This window comes from Medicago sativa, chromosome 6 (genome assembly GCF_051527215.1).
Source record: "Medicago sativa cultivar Bolivia chromosome 6, Bolivia_mono, whole genome shotgun sequence".
Lineage (NCBI taxonomy): Eukaryota > Viridiplantae > Streptophyta > Magnoliopsida > Fabales > Fabaceae > Medicago > Medicago sativa.
Genome location: NC_140754.1, coordinates 69,408,997 through 69,416,141, shown reverse-complemented (window position 1 = coordinate 69,416,141; position 7,145 = coordinate 69,408,997). Strand labels below are relative to the sequence as shown.

Here is a 7,145-nt window from a genome sequence, read left to right as displayed (position 1 = left end):
TTGCATCCTGGCCGTTGGATCTAGGTTTGATCCAATTGGATCAATCCAACGGTCCCTGAAACTTCCTGTTGGATCCTGGATCTTGTTAGTTTGGGCTTGGGCCTCTTTCTGCGCAGATCTTGTTTTCTTGTAGTTTTCTTGCTATTTGCACGCTGCTTTGTGATTTTTACACCTCTGTTACATTCAAAATTCATGATAAAAATTCCAAAAAAAATCTAGTAGTTTTCTTGATGCATTTTTGATAAATTTTGGTGTATCTTGCCTGTTAAATCTTGATCACAACATGTGAAAAATATATTGGTTCTTTGTTAACTCCATGTGTTAATTTTTGTACAAATCTTGATAAAAATTCCATGAAGTTTGTTGTGATCATTTTTTTAGCACTTGATACTTGTTTCTTGGAATATAATTGCATGTCAAAACCTACTAAAAAATAGGTGTGGTTGTTTTTGCCATTTTGCTACTTTTTGTTAAGTGTTTTTGTGAATTTTTGAGAAGATTTTGAACTTGGATTTTGGTGCATAAATGTGGCATTGAATATGTAATTTTTGGAGTGAGTTTGTCCTTTACTTTTGGTCTATACTTTCTGATTTGTGTGTGAATTTTGTGGATCCTTTATATTGTGGATAATGTGAGATATTCTTGTGAAATAAAAGTGCATAAAGAACTTGAAAACCTTGTAAATTTTGGCATGGTTAAATCCCTAGATTCTCATGTTGGTTTTCTTGAAATAAGTCATCTAAAATTCCTCCAATATTATGAGAATCTAAGCTTTAATTTTTGTCTTAGCTTTGCATTGAATTTAAAGTTCTTTTGTCACTTTTGGTCAAGTTTGTTGGTTTACTTTACTTGCAAGTTATAATTGCTTTACTATGCATTTGTTATTTTGTTTCTATTTCACTTGTGTTACTAATCTTCTTTTTCATGTTTCATACATTCCATAAGCATCTCATCCTCCATCTTATATTCTTAGTTTTTGTTTCTTGCACTTTAAATTTTGCCAAGACTTAGCATGTATAACCTAGGTTTTCTTGCACTTTATTTTATGCAATTTAATTTCTTGCAAGACCATAGAATGTAAACTAGGGCATATGTAAAGGACAATGGACTCTAATGATGTACACCGACACAAGCACCGACACATGCACACACATCACATGGATACTTTAGATGTATGTTTAGGGAATGTATGCTTTAGATGTATGCTTAGGAATCACGATACTTAGAAAAATTCTCTTTTTTCAAAAAATATGAACAACTTCACTCAAATAATTTTCCAAAGAAACCTTGGGATGAAAATCCCATTGAATTTTCCCTTTATTTTCTTAAACAAAAACCTTAATGAACTTTAATCATACGTAGACTTTGTTTTTGCAAAATGACTAATTCCACCTCATATTTTCCAAATCTTATGCCCTTGAGGCCTCTCTCCCTTATTCTTCAAAATTCCATTTTCAAAATTAAAATCAACCAACAAAAACAAAAACATTTTTTGGAAGACATGGATTTTGATCCCTTAAAAGGGTATGTAGGCAAGAAGTCAAAACTTCTCCAATTCCAATAAAACAAAATTCAAACACATTCTTCTCCCTCCAATTCTTAACCTAGCAAACCCTTAGGTGTAAATAACATTTTCAAATAGCATTTAAAAATAAAGCGCGTGCGTAGAAAGTAAAGACGGTTCCTATAGGATACCATAGTTGCTATAGGTGCCTAACACCTTCCTAAAGCAAAACCAACTCCCGGACCTCGATTCTCAAGGGTTTTTCTTATTTTTCCCTTCCCAAGAAAAAATGAGATATCAAAGGTTCAAAAGGTTCAAACTTAATCAATGTTTGACACCCGAAAAACCAAGATAAAACAGTTATTATTATCATGTGAATGATTATGGCCTTAGTCCTTTTATTTTATTTCTTTTGGATATTGAAATACGATCTGCGTGTCGTGCCTCTCTCTTATATCTCTATTGTACATTCTCTTCTCATCCACTCCCTCGTATGTAAAACGAGTTTCTTTCATATGTAATGTAAATAGAATGCAAGGAGGTAATAGGCTCAAGAAATTAGGATAGTCCTGGAAGTTAAGCTTGAAGAAGCAAGGTCGTTTCTAGGATTAGTTTAGATTCTCTCATTGGCTTGAGAGAGTCATAGCGTTAGGATGGCCATAATCATGTCACTTTATTATTGTATAATTGTTATGCATGTTATGATTGGAGTGCGAGTATATGTGATATATATGCCGTGGTGAGGTGAGATCAACCTTAATAAAAATCCTTCAATTTAAAATGTTAAGTTCAATGATTTCCAAACGTTTAGCACCCTTCAAGACTAATATCGAATATGTGGGTTTTGCCTCCGTGAAGCGCATATTTTATACTAGTAAGTTGCGGTGCGGTAATCCAATTTACCCAAGTGTTATTCTTTTGGGTCTAACTTAACTAAATTAATTTTAATAAGATTAGAATAAATTTAGAAGCTATAATTGGGTAACGTCTATATGATAGATTTGAATAAGAGTTATTCACCTAATTGATTTGAAAGTTGTATATGATACAATTGGAAATGTTCCTACCTAAATAGGTGAGTTTTAAGTACAGCCCCCGTTGACTTAAAGCAAGGTGAAATAAGGATTTCAATCCACTAGAAAATCTTCCAACGGGATTTTCCGAGTCAAATGTTTGAAGGTCATTTGATTTGAGTAAAATAGTGGGTGCGTATTTAATTAAAGGCCAAGTTAAATATTTTATTTCATGATACTTATTTTGTATATTTTAAAATTGTAGATGGCCAATAATGCTTCAAACAACATTTTGCGATCACTCATTGAAAAGGAAAAATTGACTGAAACAAATTTTATTGACTGGTACCGTAACATGAGGATTGTCCTCACCCACGAGAAAAAGTTGTATGTGCTTGATGGACCCGTTCTTGAGGCACCACCTACTGGAGCTCCTGCGGCTCAAAGAAATGCTCATACCAAGCATCTCAATGATTCCGTAGAAGTCTCTTGCATCATGCTAACCACCATGACTCCCGAGCTGCAAAAACGGCATGAAGGGATGACTGCGTTCGATATGATCAGACATTTAAGGACTCTTTATGAAGAGCAGGCTAGGCATGAAAGGTTTGATGTCTCTAAGGCCCTTTTCTTTACCAAGCTGTCAGAAGGAAGTCCCGTAGGACCTCATGTGCTCAAAATGATTGGGCACTCTGAGAACCTAGCTCGATTGGGATTTGTCCTTGAACAGGAACTTGTTGTTGATCTTATCTTGCACCCGTTTCCTGAAAGCTTCAACAGTTTTGTCCAGAACTTTCTCATGAATGACATGGACAAAACACTTCCACAGCTTGCAGCTATGTTGAGAACTGCTGAGAAAATATGAAGGGAAAAGGTAAGGCTGTTGCCGTTTTAATGGTTAATAATGGCAAGTTCAAAAAGCACCATAAGAAGCCTAATAAGTCTAAGGGAAATGGCAAAGGCAAAGTTGTTGCCAAGCCATCAACCAAAGCTTTGAAGCCTACTGGAGGCGTGGCTAAGGAGGGCAAGTGCTTCTACTGCAACAAGTAGGGGCATTGGAAGCGTTACTGCCCAAAGTATCTGGAAGACAAGAAGAATGGAAATGTTCCTACTACTTCTGCATATATTTTTCTTATAGAAATTAATATGTCTACTTCTACATCTTGGGTATTAGATACTGGATGTGGTTCTCATATTTGTACTGATGTGCAGGGCCGGAGAACGAGTAGAGCATTGGCAAAAGGCGAGGTCGATCTTAGAGTTGGCAATGGAGCAAAGGTTGGTGCTTTAGCTGTTGGAACTTATGTATTGACCTTACCTAGTGGTCTTTTAATTAGTTTAAAAAACTGCTATTATGTACCTGCCATTAGCAGGAATATTATTTCAACTTCTTGTTTGGACAAGGCTGGTTTTTATTTTACAATAAAGGACAAATGTTGTTCTGTTTATTTGGATAATATTCTTTATGCTAATGCAATTTTGATTAATGGACTTTATATCCTAGATCTTGATATGCCTATCTATAACATTAATGCTAAGAGGATGAAACCAAATAAGTTAAATCCAACTTACCTTTGGCATTGTCGTTTAGGCCATATAAATGAGAATCGCATTTCCAAACTCCATAAAGATGGAATTTTGGACTCTTTTGATTTTGAATCATATGAAACATGTCGATCTTGTTTGTTAGGGAAAATGACAAAGGCTCCATTTACCGGTCAAGGTGAAAGGGCTAGTGATCTTTTAGGTCTCATACATACTGATGTGTGTGTACCCCTAAACATAACCGCTAGAGGAGGTTTTCACTACTTCATCACATTTACTGATGACTTTAGTAGATTTGGATATGTGTATCTAATGAAACATAAATCTGAATCATTTACTTTATTCAAGGAATTTTAAAATGAAGTATAAAACCAACTAGGCAAGAAAATCAAAATGCTTCGATCTGATCGAGGTGGAGAGTATTTGAGCTTAGAGTTTGACAATCATCTAAAAGAATGTGGGATCTTGTCCCAACTCACACCTCCTGAAACTCCACAATGGAATGATGTTTTTGAAAGGAGAAATCGAACCTTGTTAGACATGGTCCGCTCAATGATGAGTCATGCTGAACTTCCAAACTCCTTATGGGGATACGCCTTATTAACTGCAGCTTATACACTTAACCGAGTTCCATCCAACGCGGTAGAAAAGACACCATATGAGATATGGAATGGTCGAAAACCCAATGTGGGACATTTAAAGATTTGGGGTTGTGAAGCTTATATAAAACGACTTATGTCTACTAAGCTTGAACAAAGATCAGATAAATGTTTCTTTGTGGGATATCCTAAAGAAACTAGAGGATACTACTTTTACAAACCTTTTGAGGGAACAATTGTTGTTGCCAGAAATGGAGTCTTCCTTGAAAAGGATTTTGTCTCCAAAAGAATCAGTGGGAGCAAAGTAGATCTTGAAGAAGTTCAAGACCCACAAAGTGATGACACACCAATGGAGGAACAGGAACAGGATACACAAACTGTTGTGACATAAATTCCTATTCCAATAACACAAGAACCACGTAGGTCTAGCAGGTTACGTCAAGAACCCGAGAGATATGGGTATCTCATGTCAAAAGAGGGTGATGTATTGCTCATGGACCAAGATGAGCCTGTGACTTACACAGAGGCCATTACTGGTCCTGAATCTGAGAAGTGGCTTGAAGCCATGAAATCTGAAATGGATTCCATGTACACAAATCAAGTTTGGAACTTGATTGAAGCACCTGAAGAAATTAATCCAATAGGATGCAAGTGGGTTTTCAAAAAGAAAATCGACATGGACGGAAAGGTTAATACCTACAAAGCACGATTGGTTGCTAAAGGTTTCAAGCAAATTCATGGTATAGACTATGATGAAACCTTTTCACCAATTGCAATGATTAAATCCATTCAGATCTTACTTGCTATCGATGCATGCCATGATTATGAAATCTGGCAAATGGACGTCAAGACTGCTTTCCTTAATGGAAATCTTCTTGAGGATGTGTACATGACACAACCTGAAGGATTTGGCGATCCTAAAGCACCCAAGAAAGTATGCAAATTACAGCGATCAATCTACGAATTGAAGCAAGCTTCCAGAAGTTGGAATCTTCGTTTTGATGAAACTGTACAACAATATGGATTCATTAAAAATGAAGATGAGCCTTGTGTTTACAAGAAGGTTAGTGGGAGCATAGTCTCATTTTTGGTTTTATATGTGGATGACATATTGTTAATCGGAAATGACATCCGTACATTACAAGGAATCAAAACTTGGATAGGGAAATGCTTTTCTATGAAAGACTTAGGTGAAGCCTCCTATATATTAGGAATCAGGATCTATAGAGATAGATCACAGAGATTGCTTGGCTTAAGTTAGGGTACATATATAGACAAAGTCCTGAGACGTTTCAATATGCATGATTCTGAGAAAGGATTCATCCCTATGTCGTCAGGTATAAATCTATCAAAGACTCAATCCCCTTCAACTAATGAAGAAAGGGATCAAATGCGTGATATTCCATATGCTTCTGCAATTGGGTCTATCATGTATGCTATGTTATGTACTCGACCAGATGTCTCGTATGCTTTAAGTGCTACGAGCAGATACCAGTCTAATCCTGGCAATGATCATTGGATTGCTGTCAAGAATATCCTTAAGTACTTGAGAAGAACTAAGGATACTTTCTTGATCTATGGAGGTCAAGAAGAGCTCTCTGTAATTGGTTACACTGATGCTAGTGTTTAGACAGATCATGATGACTTTAAATCGCAATCTGGATATGTGTTTTGCTTAAATGGCGGTGATGTGAGCTGGAAGAGTTCAAAGCAAGAAACAGTCGCTGATTCTACAACAGAAGCCAAGTATATTGCTGCATCTAATGCCGCAAAGGAAGCTGTTTGGATTAAGAAATTCATTTCTGAACTTGGAATAGTTCCAACTATTGTGGATCCCATTGAATTACTATGTGATAACAATGGAGCAATCGCAAAAGCCAAAGAACCTAGATCTCACCAGAAATCCAAACACATACAAAGGCGCTATCATCTTATTCGAGAGATTATCGAACGAGGAGATGTTAAAATATGAAAAGTACCGACATTAGAGAATGTTGTTGATCCACTTACCGAAGCTCTTGCCCAACAGAAGAATGATGGTTATACTAGATCTATGGGTATTAGGTTTATGCCTGATTGGCTCTAGTGCTAGTGGGAGATTGTTGGTGTAAGCCCTAGAGGCCAATAGTTTATGTTAAACATTATCTTATGTATCATGACTTTTATTATTGAATAATATATGGCACTCTTTATTATTTTTTTGTGATGTTAATAAAGTCCTTAGAATAGACAGTTCGTGTAATAATATATTAAGTGTGACATAATCATGGGATTACATTATCATAAAGAACGCTATTCTTAAATGCATCCGTAGTCAAAGCTTTAATATGAATAAAGGATAATAATAAAGCGTCGAGACTATTATGTATGTAGACTGATGACCGCATCTCATGGGTCATAGATATGAAATATTAAGTCTATACATAGGTATAAATATTAGGAGTAATATTTATACTGGATTGACCCACCGTGAGAATACTACAT

At 35.9% G+C, this 7,145-nt stretch overlaps 1 pseudogene; it reads left to right on the top strand.

Moving 5' to 3' along the window:
* Positions 1–5,958: 5,958 nt before the first annotated feature.
* Positions 5,959–6,633, top strand: LOC146916537 (secreted RxLR effector protein 161 pseudogene; annotated as a pseudogene).
* The last annotated feature ends 512 nt before the right edge of the window (positions 6,634–7,145 follow it).